This window comes from Solea senegalensis, linkage group LG3, assembly GCF_019176455.1.
Source record: "Solea senegalensis isolate Sse05_10M linkage group LG3, IFAPA_SoseM_1, whole genome shotgun sequence".
In the NCBI taxonomy this organism is placed as follows: Eukaryota; Metazoa; Chordata; class Actinopteri; order Pleuronectiformes; family Soleidae; genus Solea; species Solea senegalensis.
The window spans coordinates 27555030-27567126 of record NC_058023.1 but is presented as its reverse complement, the minus strand read 5'-3'; the positions used below and the strand labels follow the sequence as shown (position 1 = coordinate 27567126).

General features: G+C 43.2%; 1 protein-coding gene across 15 annotated transcripts in view; it reads right to left on the bottom strand.

The window, feature by feature from the left end:
- nrcama (neuronal cell adhesion molecule a) overlaps positions 1-12097 on the bottom strand; it is a 50915-nt gene that overhangs the window by 22654 nt on the left and 16164 nt on the right. For all 15 annotated transcript variants that reach the window (XM_044020477.1, XM_044020462.1, XM_044020463.1 and 12 more), the window contains exon 2: positions 7573-7627. The gene's annotated coding sequence lies outside the window, so the exon portion shown is untranslated. The remainder of the gene's footprint in view (positions 1-7572; positions 7628-12097) is intronic.

Genomic DNA, 12097 nt, shown 5'->3' with positions numbered 1-12097 from the left:
CATGCTCAAACACTCCACTCCACACCTACAGTCAGTATCCAGGTTTGCCTAATCCCTAATCATGTTTTTGGACTGCGGGAGGAAATCCAGAGTACACAGTTTATCACCAGCACGTCCTGTTGTATATTACTGTCTACTGTACTTAATCGAGAGGGTAAGACCAAAGAGAGAGGAAGAGAAGGAGGGAAAACAACACGACTGAATGAATTCAATGCATGCTAAATCTTCCAATCTAATTATGGAAAGGGCAATAATGATATCATGCAAATGTAGTGGCCCGTCTTCACATTAATTACAACAGTCGTCCATGCTGCTGCTGCAGGAGAAATTGCCTCCCCACCCGCGGCGACTGTGGCCACATCTCAAACTCAAATGACATTGGCGGCCAGTCAAGAGGGAAACATATTAGGATGATATTTCTCAGAATTTCAAAGTAAATGAAAATTAATGGGGAGGACCGTTAGTTTTTACACCGCTAGGCTTCTGCAGTGGAGAAGAAGACAGTTCTCTAGCGCCCAACGACAGTGTCACAGAACCACAATTACACCCTCACAAGCCAAACACGATGCCAACACAGACGGGTGAGTGCGATGACATTTCACATCCTCCTCTTCCCTCTTCTCACTGACTCAGGGGTCAAAGCCCACAGGTCAAAGACTCACCCTGCAGCTCTGTCTTGATAGTGCCTCCCATCTTTATTTCCTTTCTTTCTGTCTGCATTTATCAATCTCACTTAATCATGATGTGTTATAATATTTTCCATTCCCTGTCTGGGTGACTGATTTCTCGTTCTTCAGTGTGACAGTGCATTGCATTGTGCATCTATCTATCTGTCTGTCTGTCTGTCTGTCTTTCTGTCTGTCTGTCTGTCTATCTATCTGATGATTCTTTTTGTACAAAAACAAAATGTTTCCCCTTAGTCCTCTTTCACATGTTAGACAATAGGCCTAGCGTTAGATGAGATGCTTGATGAAGAGCAACTGCGAACTGCTTGCCTACTCTTCAATTATCGGGGGCCACTTAAATCAACATCGGCAAAGAAAGACGCGGAGATACAGCAAGCGACGCAACCCTCGCAATCTTCCTGCCTCTCAGTGTGCACATCCTAAAGCGGGATCGGTCACTCCACAGCCTTGAATCACACCGGGTTAGGAGATGCTGAAGGACGACAGCCCGATGATGTGTGGGACGAGGCAGGAGGAGAATTCAGGGGAGGAATGAAAACACAGTCACTTCAGATCACAGTGACATTTCTGGGACAACAGACCGAGCTGGGCTGCTTTCATATAGACAGGAGTAGATTGTAAGCTTTCTCTTTGTCCTCCTTGTCAGGCCCATATTCCACTCACTGCGAGCAACATGTCTTATGACACACTGATCTGCAGTCGCGTACCTTCTTAAAACGAACCAGGTCACTAGAATAGGAGCTCTGAGTTCCCTCAAGCACATGGAAGGCGAACTGCAGCCTCAACGTGAAGCCACGTAACGACTGCCAACGCGGCTTTGAGAAAGCACACTTGTTTTTCAACTTTTCAACAAGGGGAATGTGCATCCGATCAGGTCTGATAATGGTCCGAAAACAGACATAAAATTAAAATAAACTGGCAAACTCCCTGGACAGGTAGTTAAACACAAAGGTGGAGACCACACAGGCATGACCGCTGTTCATATGACGCCCAACAAACACCTTTTTGTCTCGCTGTAACGCGAGCCACTTAAATCGCCTTTCAGTCTTTTGACTGGCTCCACGTCGGAGACTGCAGTGACAATGAAGCCTGATCATTTCAGAGCAACCAAGTGTAAACAACGAAGTGCACTCGTGCTTTAGGGAGGCAAAAAAGACCACAAGTGCAAAGACTAAAAGGTCTTGACGACTTCTAGGTGGTGTTTTCATTCCTGTTCTCTTTTTGCACTATTTTTATATATATGCGTATATACATAAAACACTTATTTATTTTTTATTAATCATAGTTAGGCTGAAAAAGTTTGATACATGTATAGACATTTATAGTATGATAAAAAACATTTCCCATCAAAAAGTGACAAAAATTCAATGCTATGTGTTGGTTTCTTATCTGCTGCCAGTTTTCACTGCTGTGTATTCTGTGCAATGACAATAAAAGGAAGTCTAAGTCTAAGTCTAATTGTTATTTTATGGTACAAGTTGCTTTTAATCTGACAACAGCTTCATCGGTGAATCAAAACAGGGGATTTGCACCCAAAAACCCGGCAACATTGAAGCTCGGTGGAATTAAAATAAACTATCAGTGACCCCATTCTTATACAAGTGGTCATGTGACCCATTGTTAACATCTACATTTTAACTAATGCCGCTTTTAAGCAGTGCATAACCTCAGCATTTATTGCGACACAGGTCAAACGAAAGGGCTGGTAGCTGAACACAAATAGAGAAAGAGGAAGCAGACAGGTGTTATTGGTCACCATGAGAGGAAGACATGTTCATGTTCCACTCGTCTGTGGAAAGGCCAGAAAACTCCAACCTCTACTCTTGAATTTGTCATTTTGATACATTTATTGGCCATCTGCTCTGTCTCTTCTTCCCCTTATCTCTCGCTCCTCCCAGTCTCCTTGTAATGTGAGAAAAATGGCCCTACATTTTTGACTGGACTGAACAAGAGGTATTATTTGCCACATAAATGCGCAGTACTTTGACGAGGTATTCACGAAAAAGTCGCGTATCATTTTACAGAGTTAAGTATTATTTACTTAAGCGCAGTTATGGCAGACAGCAGACAGTGGACGGATAGTGTTGCACTTTTCATTGGAACTCCAAAAAGGAAAGGAGACACATTACAGAAGGAGCGGGGAATAAAGCGTGCACGCTCAAGCTCAAGCGAAGCCACGTCATGTGTATTGTGCCACGCATTGCTTGGACACAAATGCAGATGTAAGGTGTATGAAGGGGTAAACTGTATTCTTTGTGTTATCTCACTTCATTCCAGGAACCAGGTTCACTTTTGGTTTCAGGCAAGAGGAGCTTCCTCTGCACTAACGCCACTTTTTTGCAATGAAAATACAAAAAAACAGGGCAGCCTCTTTGTCTCCAGTGGCTCCCAGACCGGATCACACACAGCCAACTAATCAAAACAAACTCTCTAAGCCCCTTTTTTTTTGTTGCATGTACACAAAAACACACACACACACACACACACACCGGGGCCTTCCCTTTTGGGAGTCAGTTATTCTAGCACCATCAACAGAATCCCCCCTGCGCCTGCTTTTCTCTGAGGCTTTTGTGAATTGCTGATGGTCAGCATGTGCCAGGCCATCCGCACCCTCTACAACCACACCGCAGGGGCTATTGTCCGTCATGTTGACCGCTGGAATAACGCTGAGACAGCGGGGGGGCAGTTTTTAGGGCACGGAGTGACACGTCTGTTAATGTGACAACAGCTACATAGCAAATACGGCTACATCCGTAATACTAAAGGGTTTCTTTTAAGCCTATTGTCCACATTACCCCCCAGAGTTTTAGAGCCTTCTGGCTGTGTTTTAGTTTGAAAAGGGCATGCGATAATTTCCTGTAAGGATGCATGATATTGTACTTTTTTGCAAATACCAATACCGCATATATACCGGTATTTTTCCCTGCGCCCCAACTGCAGATGTCATTTAGTCTCTTCTGTAGTTGAAATGAACATATTTTGCCAAAATGATGTCGATATCAATTTTCTTTATTGTGCAATGTAGATAAAGACAAAAATTACAGTTGGTGAGGGCACTGGCATTGAAGTCAAGGAGGCAGCAGCCTATTCAGCCTACTAGTTTTAGTCATTAGTCATGTTAGTCAGGATCTTGGCATGTCCGTCGATATCCAATCGTACATTTTGAAGCCAACGTTGTGCCGTTATTATTTCTTGTCCTTACTTGTCGCCATTGTTTGTAATTCACGTGCCCGCTCAACGTACCTGTATGTAAATCATGGGAAATGTTCCTCTTACTTTGTGCAACATTCAAACCCACCGCAGCACATTCCCAGGCATCTCCTCGGTTCCTCATATGAATAGCGTGACCTTCACGAACAGAGTATCTCGATGTCATTTCCTGTTCTCCTTTTTCCTTTTATTCCTATTCAGGGAACGTGAGCATCCCCGCCTCTCTATGAAGTGAATCTCAACAGCTTTGCTCCAGGCGCAATCACAGTGCGATCCTGTGTCTGGAGGTGAGAAAACTGGAAAGGTCGGTACCTCCTCTGTCACCTGCTGCATCTTAAAACAAAGTGCTGTTTGTCTTTAGGGGGTGGAAAAAAAATCTGATTATATCCTTACAAGTGTTTCTTAAACTCTTAGGTCTAAGGTTACTGAGTCTATACAAACTTGCAAATGTTTCTTTTTTCCGTGAACTTGCCTTTTGCGACGTTGGGGACTGCGTGTTCAGTCTGAGACCATAGCCTGATTAATTAAAGGATAAATAATACCAATCTGACACAATAGGCGCAGTGTGCTATTTTTAATTCATAGGCAGAGAACATTCAATATGATTAACCCACTCAAACTGTACAGAGTGCTCTGTGGTAAAGCCCTTCAAGTGTGCAACATTTCAAACCAAGCACTTTCAAAACAAAGCACTGGATCCGTCCATGTGTAACTCGTTAAGCGCCATCACTGATAGCTGCCATTAAAATGCACTCTGTCTTCCGTCCAATTATACTGCTGTGATATGTGGACGATTGCGCACATTTTTCCACCCATATGGACCGGTTTGCTGGCTGCTGGGGGGGCTTGACTGGCTACTGGGTGCGTGCCAATCTGCACGAGCACGTGCATGTGAGTGCGCACATGTCTCGCCTGTCTAAGGTCATCTCGTCAAAAGCTGTGGGCTCAGCAAGGGAGGAGGCAAGTGCTGGTGGAGTGGCGGTCCACCGTGGAGTGGCGGTCCGCCGTGTAATATTTAGGTGGGTTTATTGGTAGTAAGTGAAGAGACTATACTCATTAGCATGTCCCATATATGTGATAAAGAACTTTGAACTGGAATTAAGACCATCGAACTGTGAAGAGCAGCATTGCATCTCTTAGTGTATTATAATTAGCAGAAGTGTATTAATTGCTTTAAAATAAATTGAAAAATAGCTTCCTATGCACACTAAGTGTGAGTGTGAGTGGAATCAGTTTTCTTAATGTCATGCAAACGTGTTAGAACTAAAATCGTGCTAGCCTTAGTCTGACTAACATACATGGACATTCATAGTCCGATTACTCCAGCATGTACATGTCCAGCATACACAACCACAACACGATATCCACGTCGGGGTTCCCTGTTTGTTTTTCTGTGACGCAAAGGTCAACAGGAAACTGATTCATTACGCACTCGCTTATGGAGCGATATGGCGCCGCCTATTGAGGTGGAGTCACACATACACGGCCAATCGATTTTCTCCTCTCCATGCATACTCGCACTCGGCAAGTTGTCCCCTCGTGCTTGGAAAAGGAAAAGATGAGAGTGGAGTCAGCGGTCATGGCATAAAAACACAGTGTTTAGACGTTATCCTCATTCTGTGCTTCCAAACTCTTCATCCAACAACTCTATTTCTTTTCTCTACACATGACAAAAGGACCTTGCATCAGTGGTTAATGTCATTCTAATACAGTGGGACAATGTGACTGTGGCCACATGCGATAAATCCAGCCAGGCTTGTCACGGTGCTGTTGCTTAAAGGCGACATAGAATGCTTGTATCGCACATATATGTTAGTTATGGAGGTCTACTTACATATATGAACTTGTTTTCATGATTATAAACCTCCTAGTCGCTGCAAACGAGCCAATCAAAATATCTCCTCACTGACGCTCTTGTCAGCCGCGCTGTTTCAGACCAAAACCACACCCCCAGAACGTGGACTGTGTTGTGATTGGCCAGCCAACGAGAGCTTTCCTACTGTCCTGTGACTGGCCAGGTACCTGGAAGTGACGTAATAGATAGGCCAGCTCTCAGATACACAGCTCCCCCTCTGGCACGGTGGATGCTCTGCATCTCAGCAGCTACAACGAGAGTAGTTCTTCTTCTTCTGCGGTTGAATGTACGCAACCGGATGTGCCCGGACTAGTGCCCGCACCAGGAGGCGCTACGGTGGTGAGAGGAGTGGTGAGGATTTCTGATGACGACATCAAATTAAGGAAGTGCCGATCCGCTTCGCAGAGCCCAGGAAAACAATAAAACACTATTTTCTCAGCAGTGGCTGAACTGTTTGTTCTGAAACTTTAGGGTTTCATAAATGAGGTAATGACGCAGATACACACACACAAACGCAGCGTTAATTGGAGCTTCCGGTCTATGTGGGCTTTAAAAAAAAAAAAAAGGTATTGATGAGCAGACAAACGCATGAGGCCTTGGTACATGACTCTGGGCTTTGCCATGACATGAGTTACCGTGCGTCTCTGACAGTTGGCCCCTTTGCATGTCCTTCAGGGCACGTCTGACGCCATTTTATGGCTGTGGCTCCCACATATATCTTCTATTTTATTAGGGCTGATCCTGATCCGAAGACCTTGTTGTAATAGGTATAAATGAACCCTTCAAAGATATCGAGCAGGATGATCCTTCTTCGAATCAGAAGTGGTGGTGTTTTGTTGTTTGGGGAACATGCTCTGTATAAATGATGTCAGTCTGCCCAGCAGTCGTTGGCACCGATGAATCATAAGACAGACGGACGGTCAGATCGGCCAATAGACTGACTGACAAAGCCAAATATCAGGATGTGATGATACACGAAAGAGTGAGTGATGGGACGAAAGACTGAAATGATGACAGGAGAAGAAGGGGCATGATGGGAAAGGGGTGGTAGGTGAGAGCGGGCGGGGGGGGGGAGGTGTTATAGCAGCACAACAAGCTGGCATGTTCCCTTTTTTTTCCTCCTTCACCCATCTGCTCATCAGGATTAATCATGGAGAGGAGAACAGAGGGGACAAGACTGAGAGGGAAGAAAAGATCCATTATCACAATCTATAATAACTGAATCTTTTTTTTAATGGCACCTTTAAACTAAAATAGACTGCCGGGATAACGACTCACTTAATATTACGGCTCGGTGCGTGTGAAGTGCTCTCATGGCGTTTTTTCAGGATGGTATGATAGTAAGCGAATGTGCAGAGATTGTAGTGGCGTTATGTAATATGTTGCTGCAGCACGTGTGCACTCGCTCTACAAGTATGGCTCCCTACTGGCAAATATGTTTTATCAAATGCAGCACGCTGGGTACTACTGTCCTATTTCCTATGCACATTAATGCAAGCTTTTTTTATGTGTTACAGCTTGGTATTCAAATGGAAAGCATGCAGTGTAGTCTGTAAGTAAAGCAAAAGCCCCGCTGTCAATGTAATCGCTTTATCTCTTTATGTTTCTGTAACCGTTTCCTCTGCTTTTTTCCATTGCTATGTTTAAACATACGGTATATATAGAGGGGATAAGGATCTGCAATATAGATAGTGTCTTATATCCTTTTTTTTTCAGCACATCCTAGGCAAAAAAAAATCATTTTCACCAACTATACAAACACACCTGAGCAATAAGTAAGTAAAGTGGATTCACTGAAATTCAAATCAATCATTCACTGACCTGTGAGGAATCAACTCCAAACTCCACAGTTTGTCTTCAGATGGTTGTTCAAAACCTGCGTCGATGAGAGAGAATATTAGCCATTAATGCGTCAGGCTACTATGAAGGTGTTGAACAGACTGAATAATCTAAGACAGGGGTGTCAAACTCAGTAAAATAATAGTATAATAACCTATAAATGACAAGGACTCCGACACTTTGTTTTACATTTAATGAGGTATATTTTTTTACAAAACATATGAATTTCTTAGTAGTAAAATAGTATAAAATACTATTTTACATTATGATTAGATTCTGATCATAATGTGAAATTTTCTGGTGGGGGCCGTACATTTGACACCCCTGATCTGATATGTTTTACTGTTTACATGATATGTCACTGGTGCAAAAGCGAAATAATCATTTCTATCTTTTGTCATAAAAGCAGCTACATGCATTAAAAAAAACAAATAAACAACTTTAATTGACAAAAGGGACAAAAAAAAAAAAATCTGTCCCCAGAGCCATCAATTCATTCGTCATATTAACCCGGTGTCACACACACTGCAACACCAACACATGGGCACGGGTTAGTAACTCTCCAGGGAATACATACGCGAGGTCTTCAATCAATAACCAAAATGTCTCCAGTCACTTTTATTACTTCTACCTCCATCAGGACACACACACACAAATAAAAGGTTACCCGCGTGTCCGTGAATGCATTAACATAATCTCCGGAGAGGCGCTCTATTCATCTTGCATTAGCACAAACAAATGTGACTGACAAAGAACGCCATGCCCATTTAGACGTGAGGCCATTAAAAGTGTAGTCTGCTCACAGAGATGGTGGGAGGAGCATTGATAGGCTGAGGTCAAACAGTTTGACCTGGATACAGTGACGGATGGGAGAGGGAGTCTTTCCATTGAACACGAGCGGTTGAACCCAACCAACCCAAAGTCCAAACTGTGGCCTGTTCCCATGGAAACGGAATGATGTGCAGTTATATGATATGATATGATATGATATGATAATGGCTTTTCTTTTTCAGTTTCTTCCTGTCGGGGTCACCCCACCGTTTCATCTGCCACCGTCCTGCGCTCTACCTTGTGTCCTCTTCTGTTCCACCAACTGTCCTCGTGCCCTTCTCTGTGGTCTTTCCCTTTTCCTTCTGCCCGGCTGCTCCATCTTCGACATCCTTTGTCCAACATAATCACCATCACTAACCCTCCCTCCCTCCCTCCCTACACATGACCAAACCATCTCAACCTTGCCTTTCTTACTTCCGTGACCATCCTGGTCACTCCCAATGAAAACCTTCAGCTCCACCTCCTGTCTTTCACACAGCGCCACATCCTCCTTTGCACACCTCTCCAGGCTCTCTTCCACCTCTGCCCTATACTCTCACTACAAATTACAATATCATAGTCCATGGAGACCCCTGTCTGACCTCATTTGTCAACCTGTCCTTCACAATTGTAAACATTCTTCTTCTAATTTTTTTGTTTTTTGCTCATGATTGAGGATGTGAGAAGATATGTAGAAATTAGGCCTGAAGAAGCAAGAATGATGGGTGAAAAATCTGTGTGTGTGTGTGTGTGAGAGAGAGCGAAGGCACGAGAAAAGAAGCCCTGGCCTCTGGGAAGAGAATCATGCATTATTAAGAGGCAAATCTAAATGTGCTTCATCATCACAGCATCGGGGGGAAGGAGAGGAAGAGAGACGAGAGCTGGAGGTGGCAGAGGAGAAATGCTAACAGCCCTGACCCCCAAACTCCACTGCGTTACCATGGAGACGGAATCAGAAAGACCTGGATACCATACAACAAAAAGAATGCAGTTTCCTCTCTTTTTTGGGGCATATAATTATTTGCTTTCTTGCTCAGTGATGAGATCAACGAAGTTATTTTATAGTTATAAATGTTTGAAAACAATTTTTCATGGACATATGGTTAAATATCACCATTTATTTAAAAAGAAGCCTGAACAAGTCCATTATTGCCAAAATGGGAGAAGTGCAAGTCAAAAACAACGGCATTAAAAATAAATCTACCTGCCCAAGTTCATTAATTCTGATGCATTACAACACAAACCCTGCATGAAACGACGACTCCAGCCCACTGGCTTCGTTTAAGCTGCAACTAACTACAAAGCCTTAAGCTCACAAAGTACTGTGTGATCAATGTGTCTGGCAATATGTCCCAAAGTCAGATGCCACCTCCTTGTAATTGACGGTCTATCTCCTCTTTCAATTAGCTGTCTGAGCTTATGGATCCACTGGGAAGCAGTGCACTGTGTGTGTGTGTCTGAATGTTTCAGTGTGTGTGTGTGGGCACACAGACGAAGATAGAATAACTGACCCCAGGCATGAATAAAAAATGTGTGTGTGTGTAAAATCCCTCGAGGATAAGGGCCTCGGCAATCAGCGAAAGAGGCAGCTGCATGAAAAACACACTTAACACATGGCCTGGCCTCTTCGACCACTGCTGTTCTCGCCTGATTCCTAATACAAAATATCACCACACATACACAGATACAGGTAAATTACAACAACCCATGTGTCAGCGCTGCATTAGCGGGTTCATGCACACACTCACACAATCCAGCGATCGTTGCATTTTGGGCCATCGTCGCATATTTTAAAAAACGATATTAATAGTAAACAAAGTATATGACGGCATCGATTGTGATTTTTTTTCCCCTCGATAGCTGAAATATAATATACATAAGTATTGAACCACCGTGTTTTCCAGCTGGAACAGTTCTGCACCACATTAGCAGGTGTAAGCTCTCGTCTAATTGGCTCTGGACTCATTTTTCTCCTGCTCATAGCAGAGGAATTAGTCCCAAATGACCCTAAAACATCTGACTCCCAGCAGACACCAGTTGCCCCGGAGCAGGACATGCAAAAATACTAGTCTTTAACATTCTCTAAATCCACTTTCACACTCAGTATATGAGCTTAAAGGGTTTGACGGAGCAGAAACACATCAATGCGGCGCTGTATTGCCGAGACGTGTCTCCACAGCGACTGCAGTAACACCTGAACACTAACAACAGTCTGCAGCAGGAGCCTGAAGGTTGTTTGTTCATGTGCTGGTAACAGACATAGCATCTGTGTGTCAAAAGAGATTTTTCTGCAGGCCTTAGGGTTATTTATTATCACCGTGTGTGTGTGTGTTTTCTTTGTCTATGCTCATTTGGCTACATGTTCCTGATCACAGAAAATGACAAATGACCTCATTAAGACGGCGAACCCCCACGTTGGCTTTATTGCGCCGTGTCTTTGTGTCATGTAGACACAAAATGCCCCACTGTCATCATAAAATGCCTCAATATGTAAAAAATTACACAAATGGGCTTTGCATTTTCCCAACAGACAAATGGATTCTGGCTTTTGTCAATAATAATTGCCATTCACTATAAAGGATATTTCAGAAATTTCAGATAATAAAATGTGTGTTTTAGGCTCTGATTGACCATCATGTAAACATGGCAAAAAGGAATACTTCACCGATTAGCATTTAGCTTTGTATTACTAGAATAGGGGTAGTATTTTTAAAAAATTGTGCTTCCCAACCTCAGTTTCAGATATTAATATCTTTAAAGGTTGTCACAAATAAGACAGCTTTAACTGCAGCGCTAATTCCGCTCATAGGGGGACGGGACCTCATTCCCAGAATGTAAACAGTGTCCGCCATCTTTGCTAACAGTTAAGCTAACAGGACAGGAAGTGTCGCTGGTGGGTACATAACAAAGAAAGGAATGAAGATATTTCTGAGGTTGGGAAGCACAATTTTTCAAAAACACTACCCCTATTCTAGCAATACAAAGCTAAATGCAAACCAATGCAGTATTCCTTTAACTAGTTTCTAAGTTCTAACTAGTTTCAGTCAATGTCAGTTGGAGGTCCTTGATTTCATGGAGTCCTTGGCTATGTCAAAACATTCCAAGGTTCCTGGAAATGTAAAGAGGCTATCACACTATCCTTGAACTGCTCTTCTGCACTGGCACACTCTAGTTTTCACACTTTGTCCAAACTGTAAAAACTTGTTTTTTCAAGACAAGAAAAATATCACATGCTAGCTTCTATAGCTTCCACTGAGCAGTTTAAACCCTTTTCATTTTGTGTGTGTGTGAGAGAGAGAGAGAGAGATAGAAATGGTTGGTTACCATGACTATTTGAAGTGTTTTTTGTAACCGCACTCATCCTTCAGATGACAGACAGCACACACAGTCAGACATAGTCACACAGCACAGACCTGGGTTTAATCAGAGAGATTTACTGCCTCCTGAAAGTTCGTTTTTTTTCTCTCTCCCCCCTTTCCAGAGAGAGGTTAAAGAGACAATTCCCCCTCTAACCCTGCTGTTCCCACTCTGCGCGACACACAAGGCACACAATGGAGTCATCGAGAGCATCACTCCACACACAGAGACGGAGAGAGCAAAAAAATAATATAAATCAAGATTAACGAGCAGCTGGAAGTAGCATTCTTTAGCCTTAGCTCCATTTTCTACAACTGGAGTAGAAGGTATTATTAAAGTG